The 23,051-nt window shown below is 38.4% G+C and overlaps 1 protein-coding gene across 1 annotated transcript in view; it reads right to left on the bottom strand.

The window, feature by feature from the left end:
• LOC124161207 (cadherin-87A-like) overlaps positions 1 to 23,051 on the bottom strand; it is a 1,373,415-nt gene that overhangs the window by 885,137 nt on the left and 465,227 nt on the right. Inside the window, exon 3 of the mRNA XM_046537469.1 lies at positions 19,692 to 19,844. The gene's annotated coding sequence lies outside the window, so the exon portion shown is untranslated. The remainder of the gene's footprint in view (positions 1 to 19,691; positions 19,845 to 23,051) is intronic.

The raw sequence follows: 23,051 nt of genomic DNA, 5'->3' as shown, positions 1-23,051 counted from the left end.
GTTCAGTTCTTCTCACGATTGCAATGGATAAAAATACCCATGTTGAAATATGCCGTACCTACGAGGATGTTTAATTCACATGAAGACATTTTTGAAACACGTTTTTTAAGGAGACACTTTTAAGTAATTAATGCATAAGATAATTCCATATTCGGTGATTTATATAGCGATTGTAGAAGCAGGTTACAGAATGGTATGCTCGCTCAGATCCTAGAGGGAGTTTGACTTACCGAAGCCACTAGCGAATGTAATGGATTTTGAAGCATTGAAATTTAGTAAAGATTAGCTAAAAGGCATAAAAAACACAAATAAAAAATATTTCAAATCAAATCGTTGGATACAGCTACCGTAAGGATGATGGTTTATTTGAAAAAATGTATTGTCGCGTAAAGACACGCACACACCATTTTAAAATGAATTTTATCATATTTTGAAAATTAATTCTGGGAGATGGTGCGATTGTAGAGGCAGGTTACAGAATGCTATGACTTTTGCTGCGATGCTGCGATTTTGAAATACCGAAGCCACTAGTGAATGTAATAGATTTTGAAGCAGTGAAAATTAGTAAAGATTAGCTAAAAGGCATAAAGAGCACAAATAAAACATATTTAAAATCAAATCGTTGGATACAGCTACCGTAAGGATGATGTTTTATTTAAAAAAATGTATTGTCGCGTAAAGACACGCACCCACCTTTTCAATATTAATTTTATCATATTTTGAAAATTAATTCTGGGAGATGGTGGGATGCCTCAGTTTTTCTTTCATTCCCTAATTAGCTTTGAGCACGAACAAATCAAAACGAAATGATATTCTGTACTCACAAACCGACATCTCGTACAACAGCATTCAGGATGCAGCGATTAATTACCTGAAAAAAAAAGAAAAAAGTCACTTTAAAAAAAGGAATGAATCTTTCAGTAAATGATTGAAAGGGACGCAAAAATTTACGGTCTGGAAAGACCATACGATTCGGGAAATACGGTCAATATTGGAAGCACGCTTTCGTGCCTCCTCATAAGGAACTGAAAAGTTATGAAGGAGGTTGAAAATGAGATTAAAATAAAAGTAATCCTGCTGGAGAGAGAGAGAGAGAGAGAGAGAGAGAGAGAATCGGTCGAGTAGTACGTTAGGGTTCCTTTTTTTATTATTTCCCAATTTCCTCGCCACTGCAGTTCCCGAAATCTCCGCTAAATCAACGGGAGTTAATGTCGCCACTGTCGCGGTTTCTTTTTCCCTCTTATCCCGAATTTATTTTTTTTATCATTCTCATTTATTCTCTATTCTTTTGTTTAGACGGACAATAAAGAGGGATTGGTTTCTTTTTTTATTAACCCTCAGGTGATTTTTTTCCTCTTCCCCCTATCTCCTCCACGGAAAGGCAATGAATCGAGTAGTGGAATCGGTTAGGTAAAAAATAGAGGACCTTTATTTTGTTTTTTTTTTTTTTTTATTTTTTTTAAGGGATAGAATTTGGGATAAGTAGGTTTTCAACGACTCTGAGCACGGTGAGATGTCACAGAAAGGTACGGAGAGGGATGTAGATATCCCTAAGTGTCACACAGCGATAGAGAATTATAGGTCTACTGACTGTACCAGCACTTAACCACCCCTTAAAACCAATCCCCATCCTCTTTTTCTTCTCCTATCCGCGAAACCTACCATTTTTCACGGATCCCAGACCAACCACCTGGAGCCACTGTCGAGTTTACACCCCATGCGGTAGACACACATGCAGATTGTCTCAATTTTGGGACAGACCCCAAAATTCGGAGGAGGAATTCACAATTAAGGAGTTGCAAACAAAACAAAATATCAACGTATTTTTTAAATTTATAAAAATTTAAATATTCTACCGGTTAGGGTAGCGTGATGAAGGCAATCTTCGAGGAACAAGTAGATGGCAAGAACGGAAAAGGAAGGCCTCGAATAATAATAAAATAAGAATATCGAAAGAAATACGGAGGCGTGAAAAGATTAGATGATAGGTGAATTGAGTGAGAGCTGCGTCAAATCATCCTTAGCTATGTTGCCCATTTATGATGAGTGGCTTAGGTAGGTTTACTTGAAGTGTTTACAAAACGCCTCTCTCAAGATTATTTGCAATTAATATGGCAGGGACAGATATGCGATCGTAAACATTCATTACGATCATTCTTAAAAGTATTTTACAAGTTAAGGCAGATTTGCGTGGAGTGTTTTGCGAGTTAGCTGATAACTGGGAGGAAAGAGAGACTGGTAGTTTTGCATATTTGCAAAAAAAACTGTAGACGCAACTCAGCTTCTGCTTGGTAGGCTTCCAAGATATCCGACCACAGTGAAATGCAAAAAATGTGAAACAAAAAAGGTGAATAGCGCCACACACGAATAAATGTTTGAGAAAGAGAAACAAAGAACTTAAAGAACCCCAGGTGCGAAATTTTCCAGGACGCAATGTACGGAGAAACCCTGATTAAAGTGACAGGAAGAGAAGAAACTAAAATAAATGGACACCGCATAGGGGTAGGACAGCAAATCAGGTGAAGGGATGCAGTGAAAGAAAAAAGATTAAAAGAAAATAAAGGAATGAAAGAGGCCGGGGCGTGGATTGGTTTCACAAGAATTGGAAATCGGAACGAGATGATTTCAAACACACACATTATAGAAGAAAACTACCACTTATTAAGGCAATTGAAAATAAATAAAAACAAAAAAGAAGAGAGGAAGTTTTCAGGGTGAAAAAGAGGCAAATATTTACTAACATAAATAATATGTAGAGTTGAAATGGAAAAGATGTAATGGACGGAGAGGAGGAGAAACGACGAAAAGCTGGACATGGTGGGTGAGGAGTGGTAGCTTATTGATGAGATTCTTAGGAGATAGAGAGCCTTGATGGAGTGAGTACTAAGCAGCGAGGGAATGTTGAAAACAGTGCTAGAAGGTAGAATGTTGGGTAAACGACGGAGAGAAAGGAAGAGAATAGAATTTTTGGATAGGATCATTAAGAGTAGACCTTATCGTGAATTGGAAGTCCTGAGGGGAGGGGTGAAGGTCGGAAAAAATCGTAAACACTTCAAGCGAACCAACCGTAATCTGTAGAATACTTTAATAAATAAAGGACAAAGTGCTCAATCCGAATTAAAATAGGCGCTAATAGGTTTTGAATGATACTAAACATGGTTAGATTGTCCTAAATATGTAGTGGTTAATGGTAGGAGACCATAGGAAGGTGAAATTATAAGAAAAAACAGAGAGGAAATAGCATATTAAAAATAAAATGGAATTCAATGGCAGAGGGATGAATTGTCCGGTTTCACATAGGATGTGAAATCGGACAGTAAGGTTACTCCGAAACAGAGGGAAGAACGGGAGGATTTGAAATAGGGGTGTGTTTTCAAAGGGACTGGAGAGTAGCGAGGGATGATACCATAAGGAAATATTTTTAAGATAAGCCACTAAAACAGTATCACCAAATGTAGGAAAATGAAGTGGTAAACGACTTTAAAAAAAGCAACAAACATCTATGTAACCATAATCCGGACTACATAAACTAGGAAAGGTATTTTTTCAGCTTATGACTGGAATCAATACGATTTATAAAATATTTATTTATAGGACGAGTTTTTCACGGGTGCTAAGCTCGAAGAGTTAGTACTACAAGGTCGGCGATGATTTCAGAAAGACCAGATTGAGCGGAAACGCGAGAAAAATAGAAATAGGTGAATAACGTTTTTAAGTTAAAAAAATAATGTATAGGCCGAGGGGCAAATTTGAATTAGGATTTGGTATCGGGAGGAAAAGTACTTCATGGGAGATTCATGAGCGATTCAAAATGAAGTTTAGAATTTCAAAATAGATAAGCGATGTATATATGACTCTATCTGATTTTATTTTCAAAATATTCCAACTAGGATAACGCCTGAAATGATACTTCAATGTGAAAAATAAGTAAAATATAAGGATATGACTATGATAATTCAGCAAAAATGTAAGTATATAGAAATATAGAATACGAGCGTGCTGCGCCAGCTCCCAGCGGGCTTCCCCCGCTCTTTTCAATGCAGGTCCACAGAGGTATAGGCGCGTTTCTAATTTTAAAATGCAGGAAAAAAGGCAAGGTCTTATGTACAAATTTAATTGGAATTTTCATGTACAAATTGAGGTCAGAGGACCTCTTTAAACACAGCATTGGAAGTAATAACACTATCCTCTGTAAAACGCACATGATGACTCATACTTACGTATCAATAGGACACTTGAATGTGGAATCAGCCGCATTTGATAAAAGTTATTTAAAGAATGCGAGATATTGTTGCAAATGAACAAATGTATCGGTTTGTGCGCCGTTAACGTCAGGAATATTTACAGTTTTTTTTAATTATTTAAAAACCAATTTTTGGAAACAATAGCAAAATGTAGGAAGTAAGATATGCCGTCGCATGTTCTCTGATAAATTCTGCGCATTTTGGTACCTCATTTGTAGAGTTTGGTTGCGTATAAGTTGAGAAAAAGGTATCTACACAGTAGAAATAATATAGAAGATAGATGGTAAAAACACACTAATGAATGAATAGGTTACAGGGAAGAATGAGTAGCTTAAAAGGAAACTAAGCTCGATTAAATCCTACAGAACAGGTTGTGATAATCAGAGGAAGATCACATGGTTGAACTGTGATAAAAATAGAGAAAAGGATTTTTTTTAAAAAGGAAGACTTTGGTGAGCACAGGGTTGAATTGGTACATAGGCTTTGAAATCGGGTGGCGAGGTAACTCAAAAACGAAGGGGAGGGTTGGTGCGATGTGGGTTCGTTTCGCAGGGTTTGAGGGCGAGGGGATCGAAGGGGGAGGGGGAGTCGAACACGAGGTAATGGATGGTCGTGGAAGCAGCATGTGAAAGGGGGGAAAAGGGGGTGAGAGGGATTGTGCTGCCCTCTCTCGGTACGTACGTGTGGAGCAGGTCGAGTGTGTGAATTGGACCGTCGTGAGATGGGGCGTGGTTAAATGGGGCCGTAGACTGGCAAGGAGGAAAGAGGAAGGGGAGGGGGTGCTAGCAGACGAAGAGAGACTGATAAGGGTTCGAGCGAATTGGATTGGATCCATAACTCATGAGTGGGAGGCAGGGGTGAGGGGGACAAACGGCCCTTTCGAGGTCCACTGCCCGTCCCGACCCTTAACCACCCCTTTAAACCGATACCCACCCCCTGCTTCTTTCCATCCCCCTTTCACCCCATCACCCTCAAGCAAAGCGCACCCTTCTCTACAGATCTCAGATGCAACCACCTGGATTCACCTTCGAGGTGACACGGTCGAGCTTATGATTTCGATTAAAAATGACGAATTAAAAAATTCTCATAATATTCACTGAATTAAAAATACCTCTCATTATAACATTCACCAAGTAAAACAATTCGCTCATTATGATATTCACTGTGTACAACACCTTCGATTAAAATATTAACTACGATATCCTATCTGAAATTCCAAGGTAATTTCCGTAATGAAGAGATTTTCAAGGTAAAAAATAAATCATTTTCATCTAAATCTTGACTTAACAAAGCATATGATCCTGACGTCTTTACATGATTGTCTAGTTGTCTATTAAGTAAGGTTTACTTAATACATTACTTATCAAGTAAGGTATACTTAACACTTAGCAATACTCTTTCAACCATTCCCCACCTTCTTTTCCATTCTCTCACAGCCATCATCTTCAAGCGAAGCCCGCCCTTTTCTACAGCTCCCAGTGCAATTACCTGGATTCACCTTCGAGGTGACACAGTCGAGCTTGTGATTTTGAAGGATGACGAATTAAAAAAAAAACATTTCTCATAATATTCATCGTGAATAACATTTCGATTCTTCGATTCAAATATTAACCTAAGAAATGGTATCAAAAATTATGATGTATTAATATTGCAGACATTTTCATAGTTAAAAATGGCTTATTTTCTTTTATATCTTGAGTTCACTTAATCTAAAGTCTCTACGCCTTTTCAAGTTATCCATTGATAATGGTAAATATACGATAGTTAAAATGGCTTCGACGGAAAAGAATTGAAATTGGTGGTACGCTGACATCAGGGAATTTGAATTAATGATATTTTTTCTATGTTTACACCACGTCCTGCACGTCAAAATAACAATTTTTAATTCCCTGTTCAATCCCATTTAAGTTTAAAAATGATTTTCCAATATAAATGTTAAGCTTTATCATTATGCAAAATTAGGGATCATCTTGCATTTACATCATGGACCAAAAACCCTTTCAAGGTCCACTGCCAGTTCTGACCCTTAACCAACCCTTTAAACCTCCATTCCTTCTGCCCATTCTCCTCACAGCCATTACCTTCAAGCATAGCCCACGCTTCTCTACAGAACCCAGATGCAACCACCTGGATTCACCTTCGAGGTAACACGGTCGAGCTTATGAGTTTGATTAAAATTGACCAATTAAAAAAATCTCTCATTATAATATTCACCGTGTATAACATCTTCGATTAAACTATTAAACTAAGAGATGGTATAATTAATAGCAGCGGGCGTAACTTGGTGGAAATCCATATTCGCAGGAATAGAAGGATCAACCACTTTGCCAATTCCACATAGTAATTTATTGACATCGACCATGGTTATTATATAAATAATACTTTCCCCAGTTACTACATGTGTTAATATCCATTATGAAAGGTTGATCTAGTTATTTTTTTATTCTTGCGTCATTTTTCTAAGAAATTTAGAAAATACTGAGTTATATACATTGTCAGGGATTGAGTTCGTTCTTGTAACATGGTCGGTGTCAATAAATTACTAAGTATGTGGAAAAGGCAAAGTGGTTGATCCTTCTATTACTGCGCTAGGAGATGGCATTAGAAATTATGAACTTATTTACGACATTTTCATGGTGAAAACTGACTAAAAATCTTCAATTTCTTGACTCAACTCAATCTAAAAGCTTGACGTTTAAAAATGACTGTCAATTCGTCTTTTAATTATGAACATGATTGTTACTTGAAAATACCCTTTGACAATATCCTTTTAACAAAAACGCACATTCCTTCATTCCCATAATAGCCAAAATGTAGAAGTTCATTTATGACTAGATACATAGTATATAAATATTTTAGAAAATAATTGAAATGTAATGACGACCATGCTGAGATGTATTTTAAGTTTTATTTTAAAGCAAGTAAAATTAAAGAAAGTTACTGTGTGATTACTAGATAATCGTAAACAATACGTTCATCGCCTAACTGATGTAAAGAAGCCGATATCGATAGGGAGAGTTGCTCTAATAAGTCAGAAGAAGTGCTCTATTTTTTACACCTCGTTGTACCATTGGAACTGCATATTTTCCTTCCAAAAAAATTATTTATTAAAAATTCTAGTTTCAAAAATCAGAGGAGTAGGCAGTAAGTAACCAAAAAAGGGAAGCCCGACATCATCTCCGGGTACGAATGCCATTTCGAGGTCCGCTGCCGGTCTCATCCGTTAGCCATCACCCTCATTCACTCAAATCATTTTTAAATCACCCTCTTGCTTCTTTCCACCCCCCTTGCACCTCCATCACCCTCAAGTAGAGCGCACCCTTCTCTAGAGATCCCAGTGAAACCACCTGGATTCCACCTTCGATGTGACACGGTCGGGCTCATAACTTTGATTAAAACTGATGAACTTAGAAAATCTGGAATTATAAAAATCGTCCATTTAATCTTCTGATTTAAATATTAATCTAAGAGAGGGTACAAGAAATCATAAGGCACACATTTTCATTTTAAAAATGAATAATTTTCTTCTACGTCTTAACCGAAGTCTCGAAGTGTTAACATGATCGTCAAAGTGCCTATTGATAATACTATAAATGATTATCACTTGACGATGCCTCAAATAAATTCAACTGAATGGGTTGGAAGTCAAGGGGTACAAGTGATTTTTTTCAACAAAGTTATTTGTTAGAATAAATACACAAAAAATTGTTGCCTAGGGAAACGAGTTAGTCTCTGTTCTGCGCTGACATCGAGTGGAAAATCAATTGCACTACTAAATATCTACCCTATTTCTGTGCCTAACTCTGTATAGAAAAGTGATATCACTTGTACCCCTTGGCTTCCAACCCACTCAATTGATAGTGTACAGAAATTAAGGAGTAAAAGTGAAAACTTTACGGTTTTTTATTATATCGTCACGTCTTGCTAGTCAAAATAGCAATTTCCTTCCTCTAACTTAGTCACAAAATGCAACCACTCACACACCCACCAACCTAATCCACCCCTACCTCACCCCCCTCATTATCATCCCCCCACACCCCGCGCAAATGCTAATTGAGGTTTGTCCAGTTAATATCATCGTACTGGAGAATGACTCCTAAGCGTCGAAACGCGTCGTACCAATGAAATATTATGTGGAAATTTACAAAGGTTGTTTATTTTTATCCGGCAATTTCAAATTTTTACAAGTTTTTAAGTGATATGCCTCAGTCTTGAGTTCAAAAACATTTTTTCAACATGAATGTTCATAGTTACTATAATATACCAAAAGGATCGATTGTATAGCATCTCCAACATCGACGAAAAGTTCCTTTCGATGTTCACTAACCGTCCCAGTACTAACCGCCCCTTTCAAAAAATCCCCACCTTCGCTCATCCCCCTTTCCGCCATACCCATCCTTCTCCACGGATTCCAGTGCAACCTAATGGAGTCACCGTCTAGTTTACTCTCCTTTAGTTTGCTGTATGTAATACAAAAAGGCGCAGATTGACTGAATTTTGGTTGAAAAAGAATGGGAAAAAAATCGAAAATAACGTGAAATCCGCATTTGCGAATACACCGTAAAATCAAAAAGAAAGCGAAAAGAAAAAATATCAGTTTGTTTTGAGAGAAAAAATCAAATACATATATACGTCTGTCATTCACCTGCAATTTTGTTTCTACATTTGACACAAATATATTATTGTTCAATAGTAAAGTTGTTGTATGTATGCTTTATTTTTCCCATTAGCCACATTAACAACGATAAGACAAGCAAATAAGCATATATTCATTGTTCATGTAAACTGGCTAGTTGTGGTGAGTCACAGGATACACCGGTGCGGCAACTTAAAACATGCCTTCCGCGAGGTCATAGAATCGTCATTGATCGTTAAAAACAATTTTCCACAAGCAGAAATCCAAAACTGTCAACAGGGAGCAAATTCTTGGTAAGAAAACTATTTCATAGAGGGCAAGAGCTAGACTTGTATTGTTCACGCAAATTAAACCGAGAGAGAGCTCAGGAGAAAATCGCGAAAGCTTGCAATAAAAAAAGAAATGCTGGCTGGGGGAAAGGAGCGCGCAATTTTTCAAAGGATTTGCGAAATTCACTACACCTTCTTGCCCGCAGACGAAGAGTAAGGAGATTATGACAATGACATTAAGCTCCCCCGAAAATGTGGGCAGACGGAGTTAAAACGCGATCCGATTTACTTCCCGCACGATAAGTCCGCAAGGGCGAAAATTTTCGCCGGAGACTGTAAAAAGATTTACGAATTCTTCATTTTCTTCTGCCGTTTTATTTCGTCCGTAACCCTTTTCAATCCAACTACGATAAGCACTCCAAGGGATACTACCATCATCCTCCCTTTGTCCGAGGGAGACGGAGCCATTATAAGCTCAATGTCTTTCCGAAAAGCCTGGAGAGTGAAGGGGATTACGGTTTTGGCCGTACTGAGACGTTTCGAAATTGGCAAGAATGTCGGGGAAGAACTGCGATGGGTTTGCAGCTTCCAAAAGGGAGAGGTATTTAGCCATGCGAGAAAAACTATCCCTAAACCATTTATCCTGAAAAGTACAATTTGGTAGATTCGTAAAAATAATCCGTATAGGTATAGGCATCTGTATTCGGCGAAAAATGGTGGAACAGCATAATGACTAGAAAAAAAGCCAAACGTTTTTGTACTGTCCACTAATAGATAAAATTATTTACCACGCGCTTCGACAAATAGAGTCATCTTAAGGTCATCTTTTCCTTTCTGTACCGTAGAAAGAATAGCAATTTTCCACTAATTTTAAAATAAGTTGTTAGCGCTACCAGTTTTGATGCACCGAATCATTTACGACCCGAAAACAATGTAATTAATCGCTTTACTCGGAAGGTTGACGAAATGCATACATTTTTTTTCCTTTTTTGTTTTATGTTTTTTGGTCCTTATTATCCATTTCGGCATCTAACTAGTTTTGTGTAGCTGCATGCATATTTATCCACTTAATTTTTTTGTATTTTTTGCATAGTTGGTGTCAGCTTCAATAGAGCATTGCATTATCGGTGAGAGCTCACATTGCCTGATTGCATTAGCGTATGTAATACCCTTTTTTTCGCTGACTACCAAGATATACTGGTGTATACTCAGCCCCTACCAAACACCCTTGAGGTGAATCGCAGGGTACCTATTATGCACATGTGTATGTGTGTGTCGAACAGTTCCCCCAAATGCACCTCCAGTTGCCTTAAAATATGTCTGTTAATTTATTTCTACAAAATCAAAACTTACTCTAAAGAAGAAGCTATGAGTCGAAACGCGTTGTAAATAATTTTTGCCATAATAAGAGTGAACAGTAAGAACAGGTTTTCCTTCCTTTCGAGGCACGTTCAGAATTTGCAGAATGTTATGACAAAATAATGCTCCTATTTTTTCACATCATTATTCACTTATATTGAAAAAAAAATATAGTGTTCCACTACACTTGTTTTGCAATACTTCTCTCAGTGCTTTTATATGGACTATTCCCGATGGAGAGGAGAGTAAGATCACAAGTAGCAGCGATATTGATTGAAGGCCGAAAGGGCCAATCATCGGATTACGGTCCATCTTCCGGTGGAAACAATCAGCGATAGCCTATTTCTAATTCCAATTTAGCCGTGAACTCCTTCTAATTATAATTCTAGTGAGAAATTTAAAAAATATATTTTTACAATCATAACTTCAATACTTCGAATACACATAAATCTTTGGATATTCAGTCGCTGAAGGAATAGAACAGAGTTATTTTAAAATAAAGCATTAATGTCACGAGCTTTACATCCATCAATTCCACAGGCTTAATGATTCTTTCCACTTCACATCTATTAAAAATAACTTCCCGTCACAATACTGCGTAACTGACAATACTTTGTAAAAAAACATAAAAAGGCAGGATGGAGGTGGCTGATGGCAAGATAAGCTGTAGCACATCTGCAAATTCGCTTGGAATAGCTCAACAACCATTTGCCATCGCCATCAATCAAGATTTATTCAAGGGAGAGGACTTAGAAATGGAACCCAGGGCATTTCGCAAGCTCAGATCGCAAATTTACGCCGCCATAAATTACCGACCCGAGTCCTCTGAAAGGGATAAAAGCGAGAGCCGTCCACCGTTAATATGCTTGCAGAACCAATATTCCCTCAAACGAATTTGAAGAAAAACGGAGCACCACTAACAAAGAACAATTAACCATTTCGATGTGTCCTTTTGAATGGGAAGGAGCAGAAGGTTATGGCTGGCTACCAAAAAAGAGCCCAATTTAGGATTCGGCACCAGGAAGTCAATTAACCGTGTCCTCCTCCCTTGGAAGATACGAGGGAAACCAATTAAAGAGGATTCGGAGAGGAGGGAATTACTCGCTGGGTACTTGGAAGGTTCCTTCCAAAACGGGTCTCTCTTTCTCTCTCAAGCGCCCTTAGCAGAGGACATCTCCGAACCTCAATCAAAGGTTTCCATAGCCCAGGAAATCCATTAAGGAGGTTTGCCTAAGGTAAAAGGCTACGGAACAAATAATTAATTACATCTTCACGCAAATTTTAAATAAAAACTTATGATTTCGCAGGTGACATAATTCGATTTGAAAAGATACAGGCAATAAGGCTCCGTCGATTACAGATGAGCCTAATGAATATAATTGAAATTATGACCTACTCCAGTTTTACATCGATTGTAGCACTATCTTTTACCCAATGCGATGCCTAATCCTGATTCAAGCCACTTGCCTTAAGGCTAGTCTCTTATACAAAAAATCTTCAAAGCTTTCATACATCCTCGAAAGACGAAAATCTGAAAGACAAACTTATGATTTCACACGTGACGTACTTCGGTGTGAAAAGGCACTTTGAGGTACGCGTACAAAGGCTCGATTGCATACATATCAGTCAATGAATATAATTTCAATCATCACTCACTCCTGTTTTGCATCGAGTATAGCACTGGAGGAAGAGTTCTCGGGTTTCCAGCCGGGTCCAAGGGTTTTTCTGCACCGACGTTTCGAAATAATATGCCATGCCAACATTTACTGGGACCGTGTCGTAAAGGAAGCAGTGTAAATCAGACTTGAGAAGAAAAAAATGAACAGAGACGCCGGCTTCCATCTGAGCAATGCGTGGAAACCAGCCCTGAAAAAACTGAAGGGGGAGAGGACACGCATTGGCCCGACCGTCGACCAATCAGAGCCCACCTGAACCCAATGCCAAGGTATATAAGACGGACACTTCTTGGTTAATCCATTCACCCTGAAGACGATGGCACACTTAGCCTTCGAAACGTCGGAGCAGAAAAACCCTTGGACCCGGCTGGAAACCCGAGAACTCTTCCTCCAGTCTATTCGCCGGGAAAACCTTTGATCCTTCATTCGAGTATAGCACTGTTTCAACGAATGCGCTGCATAATCGGAAGATTATAGGCTAATCAAAATAATGCCTTAGCCGTAGCCTATTGGGCTATTCGAGCCCAATAGGCTACGGCTAATCTAACCTACACAAAATATTCGAATATCCGCGTTAGCTATATTGAGATTCAATCTGAACATACTGCAAGATTTTGCTGCCTTTTATCGGATGTCGAGCAAAACGCCTCTCAAAACGTAGCATATTGATTTCAAGCAGGAATAACACGGAAGATAAACATGTGTGAGTACCCAAAAACAAGTTCTTTGAGAGACAAGTTATGACATATACTTACAGAGCTGCCAGCCGCAGGTCGGTTTAGCGATAGTGGAGTAAAATAAAAAGCTCCGTAAATTTTTGAAGAGAGCGCATGACACGAAGCAGAGAAAAGTTATGCGATTCTTGAACCGTTGGAGCAAGACTTTCTCATTTTTTTATCCAAGGGAAAGGCTATACTGAAGAGGAGGCTAGAGTGATTTGTCGTGTGATAAGTATAAGGCATTATTTTGATTACAGCTCCGAATGAGAAGATTCAATAAAAAGCATACGAAGGCGTAACTCCTAAGGCCATGAGCCGTTTCCAACGATCAAATGTCCTTTCCGTCGTAAAAAGGAATTGAGGTCGGAAAGAACTTCATATTTTACCGTCCACGTCTCCAACGATGGTCAGTACGACCAAGGATCACGAGAAATCAGGAAAACCATTCGGAAGAAGAGAGGGGAGATTTTATGTGAGAGGAGATATATTTTATTGAGGAGAGTGGTGATGACCAGAATAATATAGCATTTGCTAAATTTTTTTCTCCATGGAAATACAGATCATTTCCAGACAAGTGTGTAGACTATTATTTGATCAAAAGCATACCCCTGCGCAGGCTAAATGGAACTCGGACCCAGTAAAAAACAGCAACACTACATTATTACACTCATACGTAGGTTGTCAAACTATCAGGTGTCCCACAAGGAAGCGTTATTGGGCCCCTTTTGTTCATTAAATACATAAATGACCTCTGCTCCACGACGACTTTGCCATCTATCGTGAAATTATAGATCAATCCCACTTCGAAATTCTCTAACCGGATTTAAACAACGTTTATTTTTGGATTCTAGAGGATTATTATGGCTATTAAAACTTAGTATGAGCAAATTCCGGACTAGCGTCATACCACAAGGAATATTTCCCAGGAATAGCATCTTTCATTTTATTCCTGGTAACATGACGCAAGTCCGGTATTTATTTAATGTGTTTTACTATGGAAATTTTCCAATTTATATTTCTGTGCTTCCTCCCTCTATTCTTCATTATGATCTTTCCCCTTCCCACTACTTTCGGAAGATAATCTATTCATATCAGTTGTCGAAACATCTCTGCGCCTGATGATGACTGAGAGACAGATGAAACACGTGTTGTTGAAAGATGACTGGGGCCTCAAAACGTCGGGGGTAGGTATATGTACAGCATCCCCTGTGAATGCGGCCACGTTTACAAAGGGGAAACAGGCCACACCATACAAAAAAGACTGACGGGACATAAGAGATGCATACGCCTGTTCTACCCACTGAAATCAGACGTGGCAGAGCATTGCCTAGACTTCGGTCACAGAGCGGATTTCAAAAGCAAAAAAAGTTCTATGCCGCACGGACAATTATTGGGACCGAATCGTCAAAGAATCACATATCAACCTATAAAAAAAGAACATCAACAGAGACGAAGGCTTCCAGTAAAGTAATATGTGGAAGGGTGTCATAAATCACTATAAACTACACCGATCGAGAAAGGACCAATCAGGGCACACTTAACGGCTCTCAAGGGTATGAATACCGGCAAGAACTTGCTTCGACATTGACCCAATTCTACACCCGGTGGGAAACCCGAGAACTATTCCTGCACGTAATTTAGAGTTTTGAAATCCAAGTAAGTAGACAGTTTTGTATCTTTGCGTTCATTCCCGTATCGGATAACTATTGTCCTAAGCGCCACCATGGAGAACTCCTTGAGCTACAATCGGAGCAGGCAAGCTACGGCTATCCCGTACACGAGTTGTTGTACGAGGAAATAGGAAGACGACGTCATATGATAGCATTTCTTTCGTTCGAATTGGTCCTTAGATAACCCATTAGTGGCGGTAACAACTTTGTAGGGATACTTTTCCTCCTTAGCATGAGAGACCAGAGACTACGTGTCTATTTCATATTCCAGGTCCAAGGGATTCGGGTTGGCGTGGTGGATGGCTTCCCTCCCGGTGAGCCCGGGATCAAAACCCGGCGGTGGCCGAGATTTTTCAGAGACTACCCGATCCCTCCTCGAGTGACCTGTGTAGGGCAAGTCCACTCAAGACAGGAAGCTGGAATAAATACATAGGAAAAGAAGAAAAGGAACGATGGGGATGAGGAAATAGATGTGTATGGAGACAGGGAAAAATGGACTAAAAATAAAACAGCACAGAAAATAAATAAAAGAAATAGATGGAGAGTTTGGACAAGTTCAAGGGTACAGAAAAACAAAGATAAGAGGAAACTTCCCATGTGACTCGGTCAGCGAAAAAAAAAGGCTAGTGGACATGTAAGATAAAAGAGGAAAGAGGTGGTGGAATCGATCGGGTTGCTGTGGTGGATAAACTGTTGGCTTCCCACCCAGGGGATCCGGGTTGATATCCCGACTGTGGAAGAGATTCTCCAGAGACTGACCGATCCCTGCTTGGGTGATCTGTGTATGCTCAGTATAGCAATCTATCCGACAGATAGGACGTTAAGCCGTGGTCCCCTTGGCACCTTTCGTTAAGAGCAGGCCAACGCCGACGCCGAGTTTCTCTCCACCCATCCTTCCATACCTTGTCCTAATTCGAATATGGCCTAAGCTGTCGGGCGCCTCCTCCAAATATAATATCCATACCTCCCGGGTCCAAATTTTCGGATGAGTCAACGTTCAGCAGTTTACACACCTGATGGAGGCTAACTTTTCCAATATTATTAAAGCTCCAGGGATATTTCACGAAAAAGTAAAATTTATGAGACTTTAGGAAAGAAATTTCTGTGCATGGGGGAGCACTTATTGTTTTAAATATTATTTCACAAAAAATACAATAGTTAAAGGTCTAAATCGGAGCAATTGTGCACCGGTCTCCCCTACACATAATGCCGACCAATCTGATTGCCATATTCTCACCAACCCACTCTTAGAAGTAAGAGATATTTTCGGGAAAAAATGGGTAGAGCTGCTAATTTACTAGAATGAAATTTAGGAGTCTGTGTCCTAAAGCCAAATGAAATAGGATTCAAAGACTTTGAAACTGGAATTTCTATTGACTAAGCAACCATTATCGGGGAGGAGAATGTATACTAACCAAAGCGAAGACAGTATAAGATTGTTACCCTTCCTATCTTAATCCTGCCCTTCTTATCCATTCTTAGGACAGTATAATACACATTCTCCTCCCCTATAATGGTTACCTCGCCAACCAAAAACCGGTTTCAGAAACTTTAATTCCTATTTTAACTGGCTTTAGGCATTTCTATTAAGGTAATCCTTTGGTCTAGGCTGGCTTACATGGAGCATTCTAAATATTTCAATTTTAGCCCGATTTTCCTCCACTCCCATATTAGAATTCCCTTTTTATTTCACGATAAAGCAAGCTCCCTTTCATCCTACTCAAAACTTCTCTTCTCACCATCATCCTTCGTGACATATTATTCCTACTTGACACTGTTTTCAAGGTTGATAAATGGCTATCTATTACACGCGCCATCCAAACCCTCGGTCTCTTCCGAATTTCATATAAAATCTTACTCACCTCGCCTATTATTTCCAGCACTTTTCTTTTAAGATGAAATAGGTAACGCCTGCTGAAGCTTGATGCTTAAGGCATACTTTCGAAATTTTCATCTTCGGGAACGTCGCCCACAAATGGAGCAAACAGGACCCGTCACCATGGTCACAGGGGGTTGGGAGGGTGGTGGGGGAGAGGGAGGGAGGGAGGGGGTGAGAAAGGAATGATGGGACATTCCGGCGTCGACCCTCCAGACGACGAAGAGTCCGAAGAACCCAAGATTAGGGGCGAATTGAAATGTCGCGGGGTGGGTGGAAATGGAAGGATGCTTCGGCGATTGAATAATCCAAGTAATTAACGTAATTAGTTTGGCCCCGGCTTTTGTGTGCGGGTTTTGGTTGGGGCAGGAATGAGCTTTCTTGGAAAGAGCTAGAATGGGCATATAGAGGGAGGAGGGGGGAACAGTTTGATACGAGGGACTTTTGGGAGAAGGGAATTCTGAAATCAAGGGGCCGACAGAAGACATGAAAGGACTCAAAGAGTGGAATAAAAAAATCTCTCCACACTAAAAGTCCATCGCAAGGAAAGAAATGAGAGGAAGTTAGCAATGGACGGTTTTTATGACTTTCTAGAACCTCTCACTCGCCGAGACTTTTTCGATACACGAAAAAAAGAGAATAAAATAAAATGAAGAATTGGAAAGGACTTCTACTCGGAGTAAACGGCTCGACAAATCTTGAAAACAAAATGTCTTCTGCAATTAAATAATTTGGTTGATTGAATTTAAGAGATAAAAAACTTCTTCAGACAAACGGTAGCGTTGAATAATAGGGGTCACTTGGGAAATTGTCAGAAAGAGAAAATTTAATTGGGGTTACATTCATAGACTTACTCTGAATAAAACGTATCTCCTAATGTTAGGAGCTTAAAAACGAAATGGCGGCAATTAATTAAAGTTCATAGTGACTAAAGAACACCCGCACTGTTCAATAAGGTTATCCACCAACAATAATAATAGGTAATAGTAATAATAATACGTCTTTATTGGGCGAGATTGGGACTATAAAGTCCCATCTTCCATCTAACCCCTCGTCAAACATTAAATATATGCAGCTAAATACATTGTCAAGTTGCTCGTGAAATTACATGCAGAGAAATTACATAAAAATAAGTAGAAGTTCCATTTTCAACAATAAATATACCGCTGAGAATTCCTACAATAATATCGACCCAAAATATTGCTAACTTATTCCATTCATTGCCATCCGTTATTCAGAAAGGAAACCGCAGTGGCACATATTAGGCAATGCAAATATGGATTCTCTGTAAGTCCCAGTTTTTCATCAATCATGTAATCATTTAGCTTTTTCTGACTGCCTACACTTTATACTCATCTTAAAGACATCTTGCACTAATAAATTACAGAAAAGAGAAAATATAACACTGCAATATCATACCACATTCCACAAGTTCTCAAAAATTACGTACACCATCCTCAATTTTGCAGATTAATCGATATATGGTAATCCCTTCAGCATAATATTCTGATGTCATCCAATTCAATTTTCAATCTAGTTTTTCCAAAAGCATATTATTCAAATTCGTTCCACAGCCATCTTTCACAAGCATGAAATGAGAAGATAAGAGGAAATTACTGCAATACCAAATACCACTCCACAAGATCGCAAATACCACGAGCACCAAACACTATGTTGTTGATGATTCAATAAATGTATAAAAAAATATTTTGCTCAAAAATTCCACCCAACATATTAAACCCTCTTCAGTCCATTCATTTCTATCCGAAATTTAGGAACCATATCCAAATGGTAATGATTTACGAGGAAAAAATACCGATTCTCTTTAATTCTCCGATGCATTCCGGTCTTCATATCGGCTTTTCAAACGGACTTCATTCGAAATGCATTTCAGGTCCAGCATAAAACTAGCATAAAATATGGACATGAGGAAAATAAATCTCTCAAATTCCAAAAGAGATGTTAAACGGTCGCAAGTAGCAAGAGCACTATCCTCTATTTTTGTTGATTAATTGAAAAAATTATTCCCACACGTGCCTTTAATCATATTACATCCCTCTCAGTTTGTTCATTTCCATTTGCAATTTAGTAACGGAAGCCCAGCGGTAAATGTTTGCCAGTAAAATACCAATTCTACCGCAAAACCTCCCAGGATACAACGGAAAGCGATAAGGCTGCTTCAAAAGAAGGGCCACGTCGAAACATAATTGAAAGGGTAGTAAAAAGAATGCCATATTTTCCACAGCTTTAGAGAGCTTCCACATGGTGTCGCAGGGCGGTGCTGCGCGTTTTGCTGTTCCCATAAGGGTTGAAAACTCTCATGCATGTTTCTAAGCAATAAATAACATCGATAGTGATTTTTCTTTTTGCCAACGTGCTCCATCAATGAAATTCCCCGATTGATATGAGTAAAAAAACGTGAGCCAGAAAAATTTCAACGACTTCTTCCCAAAAGAAAATTAAATTCTGGTGGGAAAAGAATCGATCAGTGAGAAATAAAAAAGAATAATCCTTTTATATTACTTCTACTGTATAGATACCTTTTTCTCAACTTATACGCAACCAAACTCTACAAATGAGGTACCAAAATGCACTGAATTTATCAGAGAACATGCGACGGCATATCTTACTTCCTAAATATTGCTATTGTTTCCTAAAATTGGTTTTAAAAATTAAAATAATATTCGATTAAAAAAAAGTAATGATCGATTCCGGCAAGCTTGTCCTCATCCCAAGAATACAGTTAACGCCGTCGGACCCCACCATACCTTTTAATTTGACTCACAGACAATTTCCCATTAAGGTTTCCTATGCGATGACTATTAACAAGGCTCAGGGTTAGACTTTGCAAAGAGCTGGCTTATTCCTGCCTGACCCTGTATTCTCTCATGGCCAACTTTATGTAGTATTCTCTAGGGTAAGATCTCTTCAAAATATTTTTGTAAATATTAAGGAAAACGCTAAACAAATATTAACAGAGGATAGTGTAATTACTTCCAATGTTGTGTTTAAAGAGGCCCTCTGACCTCAATTTGTACATGAACATACCAATTAAATTTGTACATAAGACCCTGCCTTTTTTTTCTACATTTAAAAATTAAAAACGCGCCTATCCCTCTGTGGACCATCATTGAAAAGAGCAGGAGAAGCCCGCTGGGAGCGGGCGCATCACGCCCGTCAAAATAATGAAATTTTTTCATGGTAATGAAAATTACTATCATGCGACAGTTGACAACACCAACCTTAGCCAATACTGGAGTACGACCCGGTCGCCAATTAATCGGATACACAAGCACAACAGGGTAGTCTATGCACTCTTTGAAGCCTCCACTGACATCACCGAGGGGTTAAGCCGTAACTTCCTCCCGATGGCGTGATTAGAAACCCGCGTTCACCTGTAAAAATAAGAGGCAACGAATTATTTGATTGATCGCTTACATTCCCTATGTACCTTTCCAACTTAAGAGTATACATGTGGCGATATTTCATGGAACCGCATCAAAGGTAACATGATGACAGAAAAAAATATAATAAAAAAGTTATAATAACTCGCTTATTCAAAAAACAGTATAAAATACACTAAAAAGTATAACTTCAGTTATTCATCACTCGGAATGTAAAGCGTCTGTGCTGATTAGTTTTGCCGGGCTCGAGTGTAGAAGCCTGACAGATGAGTAAGGATTGGCATGCAATATTAACATTTAAACCTAATCAGCACACAACTTTATTCTGCTAAGGCTGAAAAGCGATTTTTATACTATGTAGAGCATTTATACAGTTTTTTTGTGCATTTTATATTTCATTACTTTATTTTTATTTTCTACTTTTAAGCGTTGAATCATGAAATGGATGAAACCAAAGCTGTTAAAGAATTTTTTTCTACAAAAAAATTATAATTAGCGCCACTTCTTAGAAAATTAAAAAATGTTACTCCACATTTAAACTTAGTTATTTCATTATAGCACAATGGAACAATACTCCGAATGTTTTCTAATTAAATTATTTTTTCAGAAGCCATAGAGACGAGATTTCAAGCCGCCCCTATGGGAACTATGGGAAGAGGGTTAAAAATCAATTTCGAGATTCCATTATCAAACAGACAAACAGACGAGGCAAGTAAAGAAAAATCTTGTAATAATAATTTTCAAATTTTCTCCTGTTCCACTGAATTTTGTTACTCATACGAAAATTGTGTTACTCGCTTTTAACAGGCATGCTATCATAATAAATAGTTTCACCTTGGAGGAGACATAAGTTCTCGGAATGTAGGTCGGCCAAAAATAAAATTCAATGGACCATGCAAATGTTTTTTTATGACTATTTACACTTAACTCTCCCCTGATTACATGCTCTGAGATGTGTGAAACCCACGCATGGTTCCTCAAATATCAACTGACATTTATATCAGGAATTATGGAACTGCGGTGATGAAGGCAGCTTTATTAGTAAAGATATTCTAACGGTCAAGGTAGGTTTACGTGGAATAATTTCATGGTAACCATGAATATCCACCATCCCCAAAGCGGACTACTTGCTTCAATTGTCAGTAAGGCATATTCCTTTTAATTCTACCTTGAAAACCTTTTTTATTTCTTCCTCCTCCACCGTTTACCTTACATCCGTACCGCTAGCACGGCATTTAACAACCCCTCCAACCTGGGTAATTTTTCCTTATCTCAATGAGTTACACTAACAGCATAGAGCGGACTCATCGAATATCAATCAACCAACGATAAGGGAATAAAATTAATGAGGAGATAAATGCCATTTTATAATACTTACGGCCGGTTTGTCATACCTGGTTAGCGCTAACCAGAATACATCATTTTACTTTACCTAGAGGTGATTTAAAATTCTGGTTAGCTTCTCTAAAAGATCATTTCAAGCCGGCCAGAACTTATACCCACCACCAGGTAAAGTGAAAGGCTATGCACCATATGGGTAGTGCTCACCAGACATCAAAACCAGCTCCGACCTGTTATTCGACCGGTTATTGTAGATTTACATGAAGCATTATGGCGACTGTTCATCATCCACAAATTGAAATTGCCTTCTCTATCCCAAGTAAGGCTCATCTCCTTTCACGTTATCTCTACAATTCCTGTTCTTCCTCCCCTTTTCTCACTTTCCTAACTTTCTTACCGCTAGTACGGATTCTAACATCCCCTCCCCGCTTGGTAATCAATCGTTGGTGTATGTGTTCTATTTTACCTTTTCTTGGAGAGAAGAAGTACTATTTTGTGCTACTTTTTTCTTCCTTCTCTTCTCCGAACTATAATTTGCTTTGTTGGCTATTGTTAGTCGTTGATTTCAATTTCTGAGAATTGTTGTGAATCTATTTAAGCTGAGATTATCACATACATGATACTGATACACACTGATGCATGTTTGATGAGGTTGAAGTTACTAATTGATTTCCATCCAGCCTGAAGAACAACTTCCAACATAACCTTTTCGTATTGATGAGTTACAAAAAGAGTTTAGAGTCAATTAACCAAACAACCGATGATATGGGAATTTTAAACAATGCGTTCATTTATACGGCTTAATTCGGCTATAACTATTCTACCGGTTACGGTAGGTTTACAACAAGAATTATGGCGAATCACGCCGACTATTCCCCATCCACACATGAAAATCCCTCTTAAATTCCTAGAAAGGCCATAGCCTTTTCATTCTAGCAATAGATCCTATTCTCCTCCTCCCCCTTCCTCACTTTCCTAAAATTCTTTCCTAGAGTACGATGCTCAGTATCCTTTAGTACCCGCATTAGCATGGCAAAGTCAGACAAAATGCTTGCAAATTCCATGCCTAAATTCCATTATATCGAATTTCATCCCCAATAATCTTTCCGGATTACATTGAGTTACAAGAGTGAGTTTCAAGGGTGATTACAGCGAATCAATTAATAAAATGGATGCCAGAGGTGTAATAATTGATTTAGCAAGAATTTGCTTCTCCGTAGTATAATACTGAGAACAACAAATTAATACAGATAGGTTAGGCCAATTTCAATCCTAAAATAATATGATGTGAGACCAGAACGCCAAATAATGCAGAGATAACTGGGCGTGTATAAGATTAAAGCCATTTTCACAGCCTCATAGCAGAGCAATAAAAAAGCTGTGTATAAATTCCATACATCAACGCATCTAATATTCGGCACCATAGATTTTTCATGGTGAATTAATAATGCCTAATGAGTTACATTAATGTAATTTGAACTGTAAGTAAATATAACTTGAATGAGAGAACGTTAAAAATATTTAACGGACAGTCTGGAGATTTGCGGCAGGTTCTTGTTTAAAAAAACACTGTTCCATCCTAAAATTTCTTGTAGGAAATGCAAAATTGTTTTTTTCCCTATTCCACTACCATATTTAATGTTAAACCTTAAAACTTTCACAATTACGATATCAATCAAATTCTTCGCTTAAAATCTTCCGCATTACCATCCCCTTTTAAAGCATCATCTGGAGAAGACGCATTTTACGACTTTAGCGCATAAATTAAACGATAATGGCATCTATTATGATACGATTTCATCTGATAAGGAATAAGGGACATTCATCCTTAGCCGAGGCAACACTATGCAACGTAAA

The sequence above is a fragment of the Ischnura elegans genome, chromosome 6 (genome assembly GCF_921293095.1).
Source record: "Ischnura elegans chromosome 6, ioIscEleg1.1, whole genome shotgun sequence".
NCBI lineage: Eukaryota > Metazoa > Arthropoda > Insecta > Odonata > Coenagrionidae > Ischnura > Ischnura elegans.
The sequence above is the reverse complement of the archived record's forward strand: the minus strand, read 5'-3'. Positions and strand labels throughout refer to the sequence as shown.